The sequence below is a fragment of the Pinus tabuliformis genome, chromosome 4_1, assembly GCF_031772625.1.
Source record: "Pinus tabuliformis cultivar Carrire ecotype Pingquan chromosome 4_1, CPIR1, whole genome shotgun sequence".
In the NCBI taxonomy this organism is placed as follows: Eukaryota; Viridiplantae; Streptophyta; class Pinopsida; order Pinales; family Pinaceae; genus Pinus; species Pinus tabuliformis.
Genome location: NC_142303.1, coordinates 564,345,734 through 564,365,776, shown reverse-complemented (window position 1 = coordinate 564,365,776; position 20,043 = coordinate 564,345,734). Strand labels below are relative to the sequence as shown.

Below are 20,043 nucleotides of genomic sequence, written 5' to 3'. Positions count from 1 at the left end.
AATTCTACACAGCTAAAAACAATGTTCCTATTTATCATTCTTTTACTCTCTTAAAAACTCTTATATCTTATTATTATTATATTTAAATACCACATATTAATTTTATATTAAGAATTAAATAAATTACACATTTCCCTCTTATTACTTTTATTAACGAGTAATTGAATTTTTACTTTCATTTATTTTTTCTCTTTTAGCATTAAAATATTTATTATGGTCAATATTAAAATATATTGTTTTAAACTTTCTCTGTATATATGAAGTTGATATCAAAATAAACTAGTTATCATATATATTGAAATAATTTATTTAAGTTTTGAGGTGAAATTTTTTGAAAAGTACAAGAATTATCCCATTCAAAAGTGAAAATATAAAATTTCTTTTTATTTTTAATTAATTTATTTATCTTTAAATTTGACACAAATTTATGTGATTATACCTTCCTATAGAAGATTATATTGTAATCATTTTATAGTCAAAATACTTTGACTTTCAATTAGTTCTGAAAATTTTAAAAATATTTTATAAATTCTATTAAAGTTTTAAAAAAATTAACTATTAACCTGAATATTAAAAAAAAAAATATTGAAATTTGAATTTATATTTTCTTAATTTTTTATTGGCTCATATAGATGAAATGATTACTTTTTTCATGGGGTTATAAATAGAATTTGTTAGAAATAAAAATTATTTAAAAATAAAAATTTATATACACCACCATAATAATACACACATCAAATCTCAATATTTATAAAAATTTCATTATTTATAAAAATAAAAAATAAAAAATAAAATAAAAATTACCGAGTGTCATAATAGTACACACATCAAATCTCAATATTTATGAAAAATAATATACATAAGATATCAATATTTATGAAAGATTCATTTTTAAGTGTGTCAAACTCATGTTTGACTTTTAATTAATGTGTAACTTTTGAAAATAATTTACAAAGTTTGCTGAAGTTTTTGAAAAATTTTAACAATCACATTTTACATTTTATTTTATGATATTATTTTTTGGTGGTTCAATATATATGATGATGATGATGATGGTTATCGTCCATTGAGACCAAATTGGTCCATCGGACCTATAATTTTCTTTCTTAGTTTCTAATTGTCTGGCTCCTCGTCTTTCTTGGCGAGATTAGTGTTGTAGCTTTCTTTTTTTTCTCTACGGTCGTCCAACTTTCTTTATCTTGCATCTCCTTCATCTCTTCTGATTCTTGGGACATTGGTGTCTTAGCTTCGCGATCTATTGTGTTCGTCCTTTTGAAGATAATCGAAAAAGAAGTTTGGTCTAGGATATTGCTTTGCTATTAAATGGAGATTTATTTTGTGCGGTATTCGAACCCTCATAACTTGAGGGGGTTGTCGAGTTCACTCTTTTGTTGTTGGGCGAGGCTTCCCCTTGCTTGTCTTGAGAGTTGTTTCTTTCTTGCCCGATTTCTTGTGATTCAGAGTTTTCTCGAGAGTATTCTTCTATAATGTGAAATTACTTTTTATATAGATTCACTTTTATATATAATATTAACATATATAGCGTACTTAATATAAGAAAAACATCATTTTCTTGGGGTAGCTCAATTGGTCGTGGAAATGAAGTCTCGTCGAACCAAAAGTCTTGGGTTCAAATCTTGTGCTACCATGAGAAGATGGACATGATGAAGATGTAGTCCTACTAATCTTACAAAATATATATATATAAGAAAAATTATCGAAATTTTTACCTTCATAAATTGATTTCTAATTGGAACTGCTATTATAGTCTCAATTTTACATTTATTTCCTATCTAATCTCCTAATATTATAGTCTCCCAATATTATAAATATTTTTCTATTATTTTTTTCAAAAAAATGTAAAATACATAAAACTTAGTTATTCCTTTATTAACAACATATTTCAAAATAATATAATGTATTCATAAGAAAAAAAAATGTCCCCTCCATTATAAATCTTTATAGCTGTAACATCCTACCTATGTATATATATGTTAAAAAAAAAAAAAGCATTAATCTAACAAGCATTAATCATTATAATACTAATGCCTTGTCTACCCCTTGGTCCATCATAACGTGGACTTGAATGATTGTTGTGGTAATGAATTGGGTTAACATTTTTGATTTGGGTTAGAGTTGGAGTTGCAGAGTCGGAAAGGGATCACCGCGCTGGCAGCCTATGTGGTACATTCCACCACTGCTGGTATTTTTCTCGTGCTCCTTCATCGTCCTCGGGTAGGCTGCCTTCCATTAAATTCGTAGAGTCCCGAGGTGTCCTCTTGCTTGGATTATACGTGCTCACCATTGCCACCTGTGATGGTGCTAATGCCCTTACCTAACTTACCATGGAAGGATCCCAAGATTGGGTTGGATGTCTGTCTGTTGTCCAATCAGCGTCGATTGACGGTCTTGATTATTCAAGCATGGTTGATGGGTTTATTGACTATTTTGGCGGAAGGGATAATTCATTTGGTTAGTCTTTGCTTTGACCCTCTGCTTTGTCATGGCGAACTTATGAAACTCTTCAGCCAATTCGCCTATGAGACTCCAGGTGCCATCCTCGTCCCCATTCCACTCGTATTATGATGTTATGCCTTGCTTCTTCCTTTGAGGTTGGGTTATGATAGTTCTCGAGTTGTTTAACAAGTTATTGGCATTTTGGGCAGCAATGGAGAACCCGACCTGGTCCTTAGTGGTCTTGAAGAAAGGATCATTGCTTCGATGTTCTGAGGTAACATCTGTTCCACTGTGATAATGTCGTTGAGTCTTCTTGCAATTATTTTCCAATTCTTTCCTCGTTGAGGTGGTCCGGTTCCATACAGGTCTGGTCGTAGCTTCAATGGCTTCCCAGCTCACATACAGGTAAGCCTACTTACATTTCATGGTTGATGTTGTTGTTGAGTTATTACAGAGGTGGTATTTTGCTCATGGTTGCTTGTTGTGCAGGTATTACCTTAGGGTCTGGTTCAAAACCCTCATTTAGTTTGTGCATTGTTGAGGACGATTCCAATGCTAATCTCCACTTCTTCCTACTCCTTCCAGGTGTGTTGAAAAACTTGTTTATTGTGCCTTGGTTTAGAGAATCACTCTCTGAGACAGATGGTTTCAAGAGTTGTAATTTGTTTGATGTTGCGTCTTCAGCCAAGATGAGTTCTAGACTATAAATATTAATATTAATTAAGGTTTTGGGTTTATTTCTGCTCATACTAGCCACCTAGAATTAATAAAGTTCAATTCTTCGTTGAGCATATGACAGAACTTATTGTAATTTTGTGAAATGTTTTTCGACTCGAGTTGATTCGACGAGATATAATTATATCAGGCTTATTAAAGATTTTTTGGTGTTTATTTATGTAAACCCTCATTGTTGTATAATCAATTGTTGAGTTTTGGGATTTTCTTTATTACCGAGGGTTACTTGTTGTGCATGATTTTCTTCTTAGTCATTGTGCAGGCTATGGCATTCATTTTTGTTTAAAGTGCTTTATGTACATATTTGTGATCAGTATGATTAGAATTCATGGTTTAATTTTAAGAAACCGGGGTACATGGCTATGGATGGGTTCTTTACGAACTCGTCCATGGCTCAAACCCTAGGTATGTAAAGAACTGTAAAGAAATCGTTTAATTAACCAGAAGCATGGGGAAGGGTTTGTCGAGTTGACTTCTTTCTATAGTTTAAGGAAATTCCTATGTATGACGGAGGTCTAGTATTTAAACATATATATTGCTATATGAATATGTTTACAATTCATATCATTTATTTATTTATTTCTAGCATAAAACTGATAGGCATCTGCTTTACAATTTATATACTTATGCGTTTCCAGGTTAAATCAACATTTGTCTATAATGTTATTTTGCTTATTAGTTCAGCATTGATTGCTAACTGACAGTTGTATAGTTCTCTAGATGTGTAACAGTATCCATTAGGAAAGAATGCATCATCTATTTGCCTTACTATTCTACTCAGAAATTAGTGAATGATCATTATCTATGCTAAACCATTTCCAAACTATCTACTTACAGTAAACAGGTCATTCACTATTACTATGTTATTTCAATTTACAGTAAACATTCAAACTATTCTACTAATAATGATTACCATGTTAGTATCACTTATCTGTATTTCGTTACGTATATATTAAATAATCAGAAGATCTCACCACCCAGCCTCGGAACTGGAAATTACGTCCAGGTTCCCCCTCCGAGCCCTTCCACTTCTGCCAATAAGGAACAGTTGGGTACCTTTGGCGTTAAGACTCCGTCCAGCCTCAATTTCCATAACTCATAGCTTGTTACCTCAACTTTCTTTCCCACTGGTTATGTTCACCAGCTCAAGGAAGAATGCAACACAGTCCTCCTCTTCCAACCCCCCCAGGGTTCTGCCCTCTTTTCCCTTTAAGGAAAAAGGGTGAAGGAGCAGTTGTAACTGTTCTCAAAAAAAATTTCAACTGTTTCTTTGATTCTTTTAATAATATGGTCCAAAGTCTTTTAAATAATAATTAACAGTATTTGTTCTGACTATTTTAAGCCCAATAGTTTTAATAGTTAAATAACATAAATGAAATTAAACTTGGTAAAAACAATTCATGATGTCTCGTTGTATGTTACAACTCCCTCCCCTCGAGAGGAACACCATCCCTGGTGTTCTTTCTCTATGTAAATAGTGTAGGATAAGCTTTTCGCATGGCCTCCTCTTCTTCCCAGGTAGCCTCATCTGGGCCAAAGTGCTTCCACTACACTTTAACTTGGATGATGGCTCGCCTCTGCAAGGTGGTTTCTCTCTGATCGAGGATACGAAGAGGCTCTGCCAGAAATTCTCCCTCGGGTTCTACCTGCACATTCATATTATGTTGTCAAAACATTTCAAAACAACAATCTTTTAATCATATTTCTTTCTATTTATCATTACCTGAATACTCTCCCAGGTAATAATATGTTGAGGGTTGTAAATATACTTTTTTAACAAGGACACATGAAAGATGTTATGTACTTAGATGTGGCCTGGTAGTGCTAGTTTATATGCCACAGGCCCAATCCGTCCAAATTTTGGAAAGGCCCACAATATTGTGGTGCCAATTTTGCACAACCTTTCCACTACAAGGTGCTCTTCTGAGGTTTCACCTTTAGATACATGTGATCACCCAACTGGAATTATTTATGAGTTCTCTTCTTGTCTGCATACACTTTTTGCCTATCCTGTGCCGCCTTTAAGTTTTGGCAAACCTTCTTAATGGTAGCCTCCATTTCCGCTAGCATGTCGGGACCCAATGCTAATTTATTTTCCAGACTATTCCAATCTGTGGGTACCTGACACTTTCTCCCATAAAGTACCTCAAAGGGACTCATACCCAAAGATTCGTGATGCCCGTTATTGTAGGTGAATTCTACCAAGTGGAGGTAATCCTCCCATTTTTGTGGTTGTTGCATTACAAACATGTGCAACATATCCTCCAGAACTTGATTTACTCGCTCTGTCTAACCATCTGTCTGTGGATGGTAAGCAGTACTGAAATGGATTTGGGTACCCAGTCCTGCAAAGAGAGTTTTCTAGAAAGCAGATGTAAATTTTACATCCCTATCAGAGATCACCACTCAGGGTATCCCATGTAGGCGGAAGATTTCTCTCATAAATATGTCTGCTATCTCTACCGTTTTATAGGTGGATTTTACAGGGATGAAATGAGCAGTCTTGCTCAACTTGTCTACGACCACCATGATTGAGTCGTGTTTCTTTCTGGTACGAGGTAACCCCGTAATAAAATCTAGAGTTATGGTCTCCCATTTCCATTCCGGAATGGGTAACGGTTGCAACAGACCCGCAAGATGTTGATGTTCTGCTTTCACCAATTGGCACTCTAAGCACTTAGATAAATATTCAGCCACATCTTTTCGTAAACCAGGCCAGAAATAACTTTTCTTAATGGCAGAATACAATTTCTAGTATCCTGGGTGGGCAGCATAAGGTTTCCTATGAAACTCATCTAATAACATCTGCTTCACAGAAATCTGGTTAGGAATGTAAATTTGATTTCTGAATGTTAACATTTTATCAGAATTAATTGCATACTCACATTGCTTCCCTCTTTCTTGGGCTTCTGAAGCTTGCTTCCATATGAATTCATATTCCAAATCATTGAGGGAAGCTTCTCAGATAACCCCGGTAGGTTAGATTGTGCATGACTAAAATGTACTTCATAGATGCAATGTAATTTTCTACTTAAAGCATCAGCTACTCGGTTTTCTTTTCCTTTGATGTGTTTCAAGTCAAAATCAAATTCACTTAGGAATGTGGTCCATCTGGCCTGGCGTGCATTTAAATTAGATTGATTAAAGAAATTTGTCAAACTACTATGGTCAGTTAACAACAAAAATTTCTTTCCCAGAAGGTAGTGTCGCCACATCTTTAGTGCATGCACTACCGCGGTCAACTCCAAATCATAGGCAGAGTAACACTGTTCATAATCCTTCAGCTTTCGTGACTCATAAGCAATGACTTTTCCTTCCTAAGTTAGTACTCCACCGACGTCTTCTTTACTTGCATCAGTACATACTACAAAGGATTTTTTCGGATCCGCTACCTTTAGCACTGGAGCGATTGTAAGCAGTTGTTTTAGCTGCTCAAAACTTTGTTGGCATTCTGTTGTCCAGTGGAAAGCTCGTCCCTTTTTCTAAAGTGAAGTCATTGGGAAGGCAATTTTCGAAAAGTCCTTTATAAATCGGCGGTAATACCCTACCAAGCCTAAGAAGGATCTTATTTCGGCCATGTTTTTCGGTGCAATCCATTCCATAATAGTTTTGATTTTCTCTGGATCCACTGCTATCCCTTCTGCTGATATAACATGGCCTAGGTACTAGATTTGATCTTTGTAAAAATCGCATTTGCTAAAATTGCATACAGTTGGTTTTCTCACAGAATCTGCAGTATTGTTCTCAAGTGATGCTCATGTTCCACTTGGTTTTTAGAGTATATTAGTATATCGTCGATAAAAATCAATACAAACTTATCCAGAAAGGGCTGGAAAATACCGTGCATTAGGCTCATGAACGTGGCTGGTGCATTGGTAAGGCGAAAAGGCAGTACCATGAACTCATAATGTTTGTAACGAGTTTAGAATGTGGTTTTACAAATTTCTTCATCCTTTATTCAGACTTGGTGGTATCCGAACCTTAAATCAATTTTCGAGAACATGCTAGCTCCCTGTACTTGGTCAAATAAGCCATTGATGCGAGGTAGTGGGTATTTCTTCTTTATGGTCAACTTATTCAGCTGACGACAGTCAATGCATAATCGTAGGGTTCCATCCTTTTTGCATACAAATAGCACTAGGCCTCCCCAAGGAGACACGCTTGAGCGTATGTATCCTTTATCTAACAGCTCCTGCAACTGTATTTTAAGTTCAGTCAATTCTAAAACACTCATGTGATAAGGGGTTTTCGAAACAGGGGTTGCTTCGAGCATTAGTTCAATTGTAAAATCAATGTCTCGACTTGGTGGTAATCCTGGAATAGATTTAGGGAATACGTATAAGAAATCCTAGATTACAAGAATATTCTCTAAAGAGGTCATTTTATTTTTGTCATTGTTGTACCCTACCTGAACAGCATAAATCTGGCACCATTTTCTTATACACTTTCTGAATTGATCGGTTGTAATAGGGCGCAACTTGATACTTTTCTTAATTCCTTGAATTTCCTTCCATTGTCCTGACTCGGTTAGATAACTTATGGACTTTTCTTCGCAATCTACCAATGACCAGTGACCTTCTAACTAGTCCATCCCTATTAATACATCATATGAGATTAGGGGAAGAATATTCAGATTGACCTGGATAGGTTGTCCTGAAACTATTATAGGGCAATTTTCTGTTTTGGCTGACACCTTTCTTTTGGTACCAGTATCTAGTTGAACTAGCCATGACTATTTGCATTTACTGCTTTGCAGTTGACATATTTTTACCATTTTAGGACTAATGTAACTCAGGATAGCACCTGGATCAAATAAAACAGATTGAAAAGAAATCATAACTTTGCATTCGATCATGGTGGGTTGATATTCCGCCTGATGGTCATCCAAAGCTGCATTAATCCTAGGCATGCTCCTTGCGATATCCCCTACCATAGAGGCTTCTTGCATGTTAGAAATTCGCTCAGTCTGAGCTTTATGCGGGTTGTTTTTGTAATAATGTGCTTCTCTGCATCCCCAACATTGTAGTGGTGGTTTTGCTGGTTGTTCAGTAACAATTCTACTAATTCCTTCAGGTTGTCTATTCTCAGTGAATGTCTAAGTTCTGGGTGGGTTTCTTGCAAACTTTCCAAAAGTCCTTTGCTGATTGTTTCTGCCATGCATGGTTTTCTGATGTCTGTTTGGTGGCAAATTCCTCATTTTCTTGGCAACAACTCCTTTAGATCCCTCATTTTTCTGCTTCATCTGCTGATAACAAATGCGAGCCTTCTAGACTACATCGTCCATGGTTCTGGGATAGTTGAATTCTAATTTCTCCTTCATGAAGTTAGGCAAACTGCTAATAAACCGTTGGATCTTAGCTTTTTCTTCTTGCATATATGGGACGTATCGCAACAAGGAAGTAAAGTGTGCTACATATTCATCCATGGTCAAGGTTCCTAGTCTTAATTCATGGAACTCTTTTGCTTTTTCGTCATAATAACATTCTGTTAAATATTTATCTTTAAAGTTTTTCTAAAATTCTTGCCATGTTACTTGTTCTTCATCAATCTTCCTTACGGTTTTAATTTCTTCCCACCAGAGGGTGGATTTTCCTCGTAATTGGTAAACTTCCAGCCTTGCTTTAAGTTTTTCAGTATATTCATAAATTTGGAAGTATTTACCCATGTCTATCAGCCAAGCTTCCGCTGCTTCTTCTGACTCTCCTTCGAACAGTGAGGGTCTGATTTTTTTGAGCTCCCCTTGTAATTCTATCTTTGGTCTTTTTGGTTTTCTTTGGTCAAAAACATTATCTGAATGCCCTTCATCTTCTTCTTTGTGACCTTCTACAGATTCTGCATGATCTTCCTCATTATGAGCAGTTGGGGTCTTTTCTCTATTTTCTGTACTGGGATCTGGTCCTCTCTGATTTTTCCGATCTGACAAACTTTTAAGAATCTTCTCCTGCTCTTGTCTTAATCGTTCGTTATCTATTCTGAGGTTCATCATTTCTGCTCGAAGTTGTTGTACTGTCTCGAGTAAGGCAGCGTTAGCCTGTCTCGATTCTTCTCCCAATTGCACCCATAATTCTGGGTTGGCCTCTACATAAGGCACCTCCGGTTGGCTCGACGATCTGGGGCTCCTATGCATTTTATCCTTGATGCTAATTCACCTTTTGTGTTCACAATTAGTCAAAACTTAGTTTATTTTGCTTCATATATATATAGGAACATCACAACTTAATTGACTGTTAGAACAACCCAGAGGTCTCAGTATGCGAGCCTGGGCTCTGATACCATTTGTAACATCCTACCTATGTATATATAAATAAAAAAAATATTTCGTTAATCTAACAAGCATTAATCATTATAATACTAATGCCTTGTCTACCCCTTGGTCCATCATAACGTGGACTTGTATGATTGTTGTGGTAATGAATTGGGTTAACGTTTGTGATTTGGGTTAGAGTTGGAGCTGCGGAGTTGGAAAGGGATCACCATGCTGGCAGCCTACGTGGTACATTCCACCATTGTCGGTATTGTTCCCGCACTCCTTCATCGTCCTCGGGTAGGCTACCTTCCATTAAAGTCGCAGAGTCCCAAGGTGTCCTCCTGCCTGGATTACGTGTGCTCGTCCTTGCCACCTGCGATGGTGTTAATGCCCTTACCTAACTTACCGTGGAAGGATCCCGAGGTTGGGTTGGCTGTCTATCTGTCGTCCAATCGGCGTCGATTGACGGTCTTGATTGTTCAAGCCTGGCTGAAGGGTTTATCGACTGTTTTGGCGGAAGGGATAATTCATTTGGTTAGTCTTTGCTTTGGCACTCTGCTATGTCATGGAAAACTTATGAAACTCTTCAGCCAATTCGCCTCTAAGACTCCAGGTGCCATCTTCGTCCCCATTCTGCTCGTATTATGATGTTATGTCTAGTTTCTTCCACTGAGGTTGGGTTATGACAGTTATGGAGTTGTTTAACATGGTATTTGAATTTTGGGCAGCAATGGAGAACCCGACCTGGTACTTAGCGGTCTTGAAGAAAGGATCATTTCTCTGACGTTCTGAGGTAACATTCGTTCCACTGTGATAATGACGTTGAGTCTTCTTGCAATTATTTTCCAATTCTTTCCTCGCTGAGGTGGTTCGGTGCTACACATACAGGTAAGCCTATTTACATTTCATGGTTGATGTTGTTGTCGAGTTATTACAGAGGAGGTCTTTTTCTCATGGTTGCTTGTTGTGCAGATATTACCTCAGGGTCTGGTTCCAAACCCTCATTTAGTTTGTGCATTGAGGACGATTCCAGTGCTAATCTCCACTTCTTCCTACTCCTTCCAGGTGTGTTGGAAAACTCGTTTATTATGCCTTGGTTCAGAGAATCACTCTCTGAGACAGACGGTTTCAAGAGTTGTAATTTGTTTGATGTTGCGGCTTCAGCCAAGATGAGTTCTAGACTATGAATTGTAATATTAATTAAGGTTTTGGGTTTATTTCTGCTCATACTAGCCACCTAGAATTAATATAGTTCAATTCTCTATTGAGCATATGACATAACTTATTGTAATTTTGTGAAATGTTTTTCGACTGGACTGGATTCGACAGAATATAATTATATCAGACTTATTAATGAATTTTTGGTGTTTATTTATGTAAACCCTCATTGTTGTATAATCAGTTGTTGAGCTTTGGGATTTGGTTGATTACCGAGGGTTATTTGTTGTGCATGATTTTCTTCTCAGTCATTGTGCAGGCTATGGCATTCATTTTTGTTTAAAGTGCTTTATGTACATATTTGTGATCAGTATGATTAGAATTCATGGTTTAGTTTTAAGAAATCGGGGTACATGGCTATGGATGGGTTCTTTACAAACTCGTCCGCGACTCAAACCCTAGGTATGTAAAGAACTATAAAGAAATCGTTTAATTAACCAGAAGCATGGGGAAGGGTTTGTCGAGTTGACTTCTTTCTACAGTTTAAGGAAATTCCTGTGTATGACGGAGGTCTGATATTTAGACATATATATTGCTATATGAATATGTTTACAATTCGTATCATTTATTTATTTATATATTTATAGCAGAAAATTGATAGGCATCTGCTTTACAGTTTATATATTTATGTGTTTCCATGTTAAATTGACATTCGTCTATAATGTTATTTTGCTTATTAGTTCAGCATTGATTGCTAACTGACAATTGTACAGTTCTCTATATGTGTATCAGTATCCATTACGAAAGCATGCATCATCTATTTTCCTTACTATTCTACTCAAAAATTAGTGAATGATCATTATCTATGCTAAACCATTTCCAAACTATCTACTTACAGTAAACAGGTCATTCACTATTACTATGTTATTTCAATTTACTGTAAACATTCAAACTATTCTACTAATAATGATTACCATATTAGTATCACTTATCTGTATTTCTTTACGTAATCTCACCACCCAGCCTCGGAACTGGCAATTACGTCCAGCTTTCGCCTTTGAGCCCTTCCACTTTTGCCAATATGGAATAGTTGGGTAACTTGGGCGTCAGGATTTTGTCCAGCCTCAAGTCCCGTACCTCATAGCTTGTTACCTCAACTTTCTTTCCCACTGGTTATGTTTACCAACTCAAGGAAGAATGCAACACATTCCTCCTCCTCCAACCCCCCAGGGTTCTGCCCTCTTTTCCCTTTAAGGAAAAAGGGTGAAGGAGCAGACAACTAGCCTAGCAATACCCCTTTTTAAAAGTGCAGACATTAATAATCCTTCCGATTATAGAACCATTATGATCAGTGATTTATTTGCAAATATTTTCGGCAACATGGTAGAAAATAGAATCAATTAGTGGGAAGAAGCAAAATAAAAGAGGGCAAAAGGACAAGAAGGAGTATTCTGGTGCTTTGTTGACTTCAAAAAGGCATTTGACATAGTCCCTAAAGATAAGTTGTTGCGTAGAATGGAAGAACTTGAAATTCCTTTGTATTACAGAGTCTTTGTCCATAAACTTTATGAAAGGGTGAAAGTCAAAATTAGACATTGGGCGGGTATTTCAAAAAGATTTAGAAGTGACATTGGAGTCAAGCAATGTTTCCCTCTATCCTTTATTCTTTTTAGTTTATATATTGATAAACTGGAAGAGTGACTAAATCTGCAAGGTGGAGATGGTGTTCTGTTGAGGGAGTTTGTGATAACGCTTCTTTTATATGTTCATGATTTTGTATTGATTTATAAATCGGCCCATGGATTGCAAATGAACCTATATGCCCTTAAGCATTTTTCTGGAACAGTGGGGATGCAAGTCAATACTAGTGATACCAAAATAATGTTTTTTTCTCTAGTACATTCTTCTTTGAAGGCAACATTCTTGACAAAGTAAATGAGTACAAGTACCTCGGGATTGATTTCAACAACAAACTTAATTGGAAGGATTGCAAAAAGAAGAAAATTTTAAGAGGGTTGAAAACATTATATTCTCTTCAAAATAGATGTAGAGAGGCAAAGCTATGGGATTGGAAAACGATTAAAGTTTTTTTTGGACTCTTAGTTTTTCTAGTGATGTTATATGACTATGAATTGTGGGCTACCAGCACCCTTGTCTCAAAATGGAAACAAATTTAGAAAATTCAAAAGCGCTTCATCATGAGCAAGTTCAAAATAAAAAGTTTGGTACCTTATGAGATAATGTTGAGTGAAATATGATAAACTTCCATCAAAGTAATTTCTCTGGTGCGGCTCATAAGATATCTAAAATGATTTAAGAAAATGAGAGTAGGTAGATTGCCTAATGTTATCTTCAATGAAGGCATGAGTGAAATAAAGAAAACATGGATGAGACAAAACTACACATGGATGCAAAAGTGGAATATCTACCTCAATACCTATCCCACAAATAGAAATGAGCTAAAGAATATTTACGGAGAAGTTTTGTAAACGAGTATGGGGAAACGAGTTGGGTATAAAGAAGAAGTATTATATTGAGGAATTCAACCCTATGTGTGATCTCCAACAAAAAGAGTACATTGGAGCTAGCATTCCATAGAGGGAAAATCTTCTTATTGCTCAATTAAGAACCAACTCGCATCAACTTCAGTGTGAAACAGAACAATGCAAAAGGCCTAAAGAAGCTTGGAAAGAACTGGGGTGTACATTTTGAATGTTTGGGGCAGCGCAATGGAAAAGCATTTCATTTTGGAATGTGATGCCTTCAAATATGTTAGAAAAAGTTATGGGAATATGTTAGCATTGGTTTCTTAGCATTGTCTTGTGAGTGAAGGCATGTTGGAAAGTTGGACTAACTCATAATCAATTTGAATAAAAAAATAATTGAATTGCAAAAGACGAAAAACATGAAACTAATGGGTGACTAATAATCCCTTAAACTAATTATCATTTTATTAATCCTTGAATTTTACATTACAAAATCCAAATATTATCATATAGTGATTATCATTTTATTAATCCTTGAATTTTACATTACAAAATCCAAATATTAATGTAAAATCCAAATATTATCATATAATGCTCAGTACATTAATGAAACTATAGCTCATAAATAAGTGGTCATGGACCCTACGCTAAGTTTGTCGCTTTTAATAGCTGCGTCGCGGTATATACCAAGCTGGAGCGTCACATTTGAAGTGATAGTCCACATTTAGGTAAAATTAATCCAAATGACTCTGTAAAAATGGTATTAGATATAGGCAAGCATTATTTCCAAAACTATACGTTATTTACTACCTTAAGAGTACAATGACAGTGACAGTACCCGTAACTCTAGCGGAGAATTCATGCGAATATTCATACATACAGGAGCATACAGGAAGGGTGGCTGGCCATTAATGCACCCCACCATACGTATGCCCATGTCGCATGGCTTACATTGGGGAAGTGAGATCCTTCTAGTAGCGATGTGTGAGGAAGCTACCTCCGTCGCTGCCACTAGTCCCCCTCCGAGAGCGATGTGTGAAGAATTTCCGGCTGCCTCCATCACTGCCACCAGACTGTAGGAATAGTAATATGAGGGTATACGATACAATTTACGCATTGATGGCAAGCTCATTTGAATTTGATAACCTCGCTCGAAATTTAAAATTTGAATTTATATAACCGCTTAGCCCATGATTTTTCAGCAGTTGTTTTGTTCGTTCGCTCAACTATCGAAGGCCATTTTGGTGGCGGACGTTTCTACAGCTTCCAAACACCTACTAAGAAGGTTTTTAAGCATAATGAATGGGAAGAGAATCAGTGGCGTGAAACACAGCGAGTTGTGCAGGACAAGAGGAGGATTCTTGGAAATAAGGGGTTCCCTTCACAAGTTTGTCATAAGAAGCGAGCAAGACATGAGTGTTCGAATGATGCGAAAATAATAAAAGGTGGACGGTTGTTGCATGATAGTTATCCCATGGTGTTGCCAGAGAAGATCAATAACATGGATGCTACTCCTGAAGAACGGCATGCTATGATTCAGCTCAAGGACGAGAGGTTGAAAGAAGTTGTGAAATTTTCTGAAGATGAAGGCGGATTGATCGGGCGAGCTGTTGTTGTTGATGTGAAGGGTTGTATTGAGTTGGGTTCAATGAAACACGATGAATTAATAGACACTTATTCTGAAGCAACTCGGTTTCTGACACACTAGGAGACATGCATTCAGAAGGAAATTGACATGTTACGATGATGTTCGGGAAGAGCTCATTTTCTTCGTTGACAATAATGTTGGTGAAGTTGGCGTCTCCTTGAAATTTTTTTATGGGTATTCAAAAGATAATATGTATTTGGATCTCGTGTACGGTTCTGTTGAGACTCCTGTAGTTTTCTATGGATCTCTATGGGACGATTATATTAGGCCGTTGAATGAAACTCCAGTATATCAAAATGGTTTTGAACAGTCGCGGCAAGAAGGATTGGGAGTTAATGCATCAGAGTTTCATGACATTTGGAACGATTTTAAATAAATCCCTACAACTGTGAATTCCACTCTGGAGGAAGGCCTGCAATTACATATTGGGAAGAAAATTTTCCCTACTTTGTAAGCAGAAAACATGATCCCATTGAAGCTTTATTCAAAGTATTTCCACCGAAGTATCATAATTGTGTGGAGTGTCATGTAGCACAACACTCAAAACTTTAATTTAAGAGTCGAAGTTTTTGTTATTAAAGGTTAAATCTTTATTTTCCTTTACTTATACTTATGATTTCTGTGTATATATATGTGTTTTTGGTTTTTCTGTTTTTTAATGTTATTGAACTGATAGAAAATTAGATAATATTAAAATTGATTCGTTGGAATATGTTTAATTGAAAATCAAGACCAACAGCAGCAACTATATATATATGTGTTTTTGGTTTTTCTGTTTTATAATATTATTGAACTGATAGAAAATTAGATAATATTAAAATTGATTCGTTGGAATATTATTGAACTGATAGAAAATTAGATAATATTAAAATTGATTCGTTGGAATATGTTTAATTGAAAATCAAGACCAACAGCAGCAACTATATATATATATATAAAGTTTGTGGTTAGATAGGTTAGAACGTTGAATCAGATCAATTGTTTATTCAGATTTCTAATTTATTTTAGCTTAAATGTCTATTTAATAATGGGATATATAAAAAAAAATAGTTATTATTATGCAATATATTAAGTCATAATTGTGGTAAATTTCAAGTTAAAATAGAAAAAATTATAAATTAATTGAAACAATTAAAAGAATATGGAAATATCAATAGTGCTGAGCTATTCCTCATAAATGCTATTTCTTCAACCCTATCCTAATAATGATTTCTATATTTTCATAAAAACATTAAATTTATATATAAAAATCAAAATATTATATATTAAATTTTAAATTTTTTGGTATCTAATTTACTTAAAAATATTTTGTTAATAATTAATAAGCATAGAAAACAAAGGGTTAACACATTTCCAACTTAAATGTATGTTCGAAACGCCTCGACCTTTTGTTCTCTATGTAATTTCTCCGTAAAATCTGAACATTATATCATGAATCACAAAAGCATAAAATTTGAAATTAATAAGCAGTTAAATTAAATTTTACCTTAAATGTACTTAATAAGTTTAATATTAATAATTAACAAAAAAAAATAACAATAATTAGATTAAAATTATAAAATATATTACTTATAGTACGCCCTTTTATGTATGACCATAGCCACTTCATGCCATGGTTACGGCATCTATACATCACGGTTTCCTGCGATGGATTGATACGGTATATTGGTGTATTTTTATCTCCCGTGTACAGTGGGACCCTGTTACGACCCAAGTGTTTAATCAATGCAGAGCCTGGCGAGTCAGATTTGTTATTTTCTCTGACCTGTACGGTGAGACCCAGAACCACGTTTTTAATCGACTAACTCGGACATCATTCAGAATGGTGAATTGTACAGGTATGTTCGGACACAAGTTATATTCTTCGGATATAATTTCTTATAATCAAATTCAAATTGTTACTAATGTATTAATGCATAAATGCAATGTAGGTTTGTTTATTATTTACTCTGTTGTTGAAAATAAATAATAAGTTATTGGTTTAACATTCTTTTATTTAATTTTTATTGAAAATAAATAATATAATAAGGTATGTTTTTAAATTTTATTTTTTTTTAATATTATTAATATATTAAAACAATAACGAATTTTTATATTATAATATTTATTTTAACATAAAGCATAGAGGATAATAAAATATGATTTGTGAATTTGTAATTTGAAATAAATATTAATTTCGAAATAATTTTTATTATTATATATATATATATATATATATATATGGGGTTAAAAATTTTAATGGAATAATATAGATTAAAAGAGTGATAGAATTATTTTCAATTAAATTTGAACATAATAATAATATATTAAAATTTTATTTATTTATTTTTATAGGGAAACTAAGTATATATCTATATCTATATATATCTATATATATATATATATATATATATATATATATATATATGTATAAGTGGTTCAGGGACACCCTGGTCAACGGTCAACGGGTGGCCTTACGTATGACCATAGCCATTCCATGCCATGGTAATTGGCCACAATAAATGTGGTTACGACATCTACACATCACTGGTTTCGTGCGATGAGATCAACCAAAACGGCAAGAACATCATACGGAAAGGCTTTTCGATACGACCATTATATTACATTGAATGCAATAGCATTAAATATTACATTCCCATCGTACGTGTCAATTCAATCGGAATTTGGTTTTTGTTTGTATCATATTTGTTAAACTTTTATGTTTTTAAAAATAATATGTTATAAAATATAATTTATATTTAATAAAAAATAATTATTTTTACAATTACTTGAAATATTTTAAAATACATATTTATGAATTAAAGATTATAAGTTAATTAAAATGTTATAATAATTTAATTTTTTTTTATAAATAATAATTATTGACATATGGATATGATATAATTTTATTATATATATATATATATATATATATATATATATATATATATATATATATATATATATAATTTATAAAAAAATTGACAAAATTCAACATAGACATCAAACTTATTATTTAAATCTCATTTATTATTATCATTTTTTTATAAAGAAGGAATACATTGAATATAAAGAATAGATTTTAATCATGGAAATAATGGTATCTATATTAATACCAAATAATTGTTTATGTTAATGTGATTATAATAATGATAATTCATGTTCATTGAGATCAAAATTGGTTTATCTCATTTTTAAAAACCAAGATTATTTGAATTTTTTAAAAATTTTGTTTTTAAAAGGGAAAGTTTATTTAAATTCATTGAAATCTTGTTTTTATGCTTTAAAAGTTGTAAGAGAAGCATTCCAAGATTATCATAGTTTTTTAGATTTGGGAGGTTAGAAAGGTAAATGAGTTTTAATTTGAGAAATTGATTTTCATCTTCAACCATCACAAAGGTGACAAATTTTTACATCCCACGGTTTTAGGAATTTTCCCAATGACCATTGTAGTTATGTAGTTCATGGGAGTTGGTTCTTGTTTTAGTAATGTTGATTTCTTTTTTATACTAGTTAGAACTAAAATATATTTTTGATCTTTTAGAATCGGAGTTACTCCCTCGTAATATCTTGGCTTCCTTTTAATGTCTAACTCTTCATTGCACCACAAATCCTCTTTAAATTTAGATACAATTATATTTTTAATATTGTCTGTATGGGTAGGATGACATCCTGCTATATTCCCTAATGATTAACCAACACATCATCTTGATGCCATCTTTGCTTAGGGTGTTGATAGTAGTCAAATGCAAGGCCTATGAAACTGATGCAATCGGCTTACGGTGACAGTGACGACAATGATGATGATGGAATGATAATGACAATGAAAAGAACTAGGATAGATGCCCCATCTCTGATATCTCAGGGCTCATGCGAAACCCAACCTCCCTCACCTCAAGACTCCAGATAGAGTTCAATTTTTTTTTGGGGATTCTCTTATCATCCATGTTGTTTATCTTGTTCATGTACATTAGGTCCTTAACCATAGTTGAACTATAAACTATCATGGATATTCCACTAGATAGTCCATCAAAACATATATGTTACTTAAATATAAATCTATACTATGAAGGGTTAATTCATTTAGATTCGAGATCCCTTATTACCAATTTTGTTGTTTATGTATGCAATAAATTAAATGTGAAAAATAAAGAAAAGTATTCACAATCACTCACAAACCACAATGAATGCCAATTATTTTCTGGAAAACCCTTTCAAAAGAAAATTCATTCGAAAGGTGAATCTACTATGTCCTCTTTTATCTCGAATTGAAATAATGCAAGTGCAAAGGAGAAGACATTATCTATGTAGTTACCCGAGACATGTGATCCATGGGCTATTACAAAATGTAAACCCTCTCAATTGTGCTCTCTTTGTCTCTATCCACTCTGAGCTACCTAAACTTGACATGTGGCACATATTCTATAAGGTATTGTAAAGTTCAATAGGATACTTAATTTGATCTACCTAATGGAATTTACGTAAGACATTATGTTGCATTGAGTTGTGTACATTATGTTACAGGGCTCCAAAGATAAATAAAGGAATTGTTAATATATATATATATATATATATATATATATATATATATATATATATATATATAAAACTTAAATAATACTACACCGCTTATCAATAAAGTTTTCATCTATAAATGTTAGTAGTTAAGTGGTAAAGGCCCAAATCATTATCTATTTTTGCAGATTTTCTTATATGGCATGTATAGTCTACTTTTCTTTTTCATAAATTCAACTTTAGTTTTCTTTTTCATAAATAAAAAATTAAAATAAATCTAAATCCATATATATGCTCTCTTCATGTACATGATACATCTATTATTATAACTAAGCAAAGTTCCTTGGTAATGATATGTTTTTTCATGCGTGCAACATTGAGTAAGATATAAATATAAAAGTAACTTAACTTGCAAACTTGATAACTTGTAAATGAAACAAATAAATCCATTCTAACTACATTCCTCAAAACTAATGTAACATTGATACAATATAACATCAAATCCACATCATGAATTTAAAAGTCAATGAAGACATTGTCATACACACAAGTTCAAATTCATGTATTTGTATTCCAAATTTGTCTAGTTATACATTTTCCTTTTCTACAAAATGGAACTTCATTCCCAACATAGATAATGGAAGTTCATGCCCATGAATGACACTATGGAAATGCCGCATCACAACTGATCTAGAAATTGGGTGTATAAGTCACCATCGCCACTCTTGGCACTCCCAAGTGCATTTCCAAAGTGATATTGCTGCAAAAATTCAATAACCAATTAGCTGTAAAATCCAAAATGCATATAATCAATTTCG

The 20,043-nt window shown here is 33.9% G+C and overlaps 1 pseudogene; it reads left to right on the top strand.

Moving 5' to 3' along the window:
• The first annotated feature begins 14,063 nt into the window (after positions 1–14,063).
• On the top strand, positions 14,064–15,107 carry LOC149177118 (uncharacterized; annotated as a pseudogene).
• Positions 15,108–20,043: the final 4,936 nt, after the last annotated feature.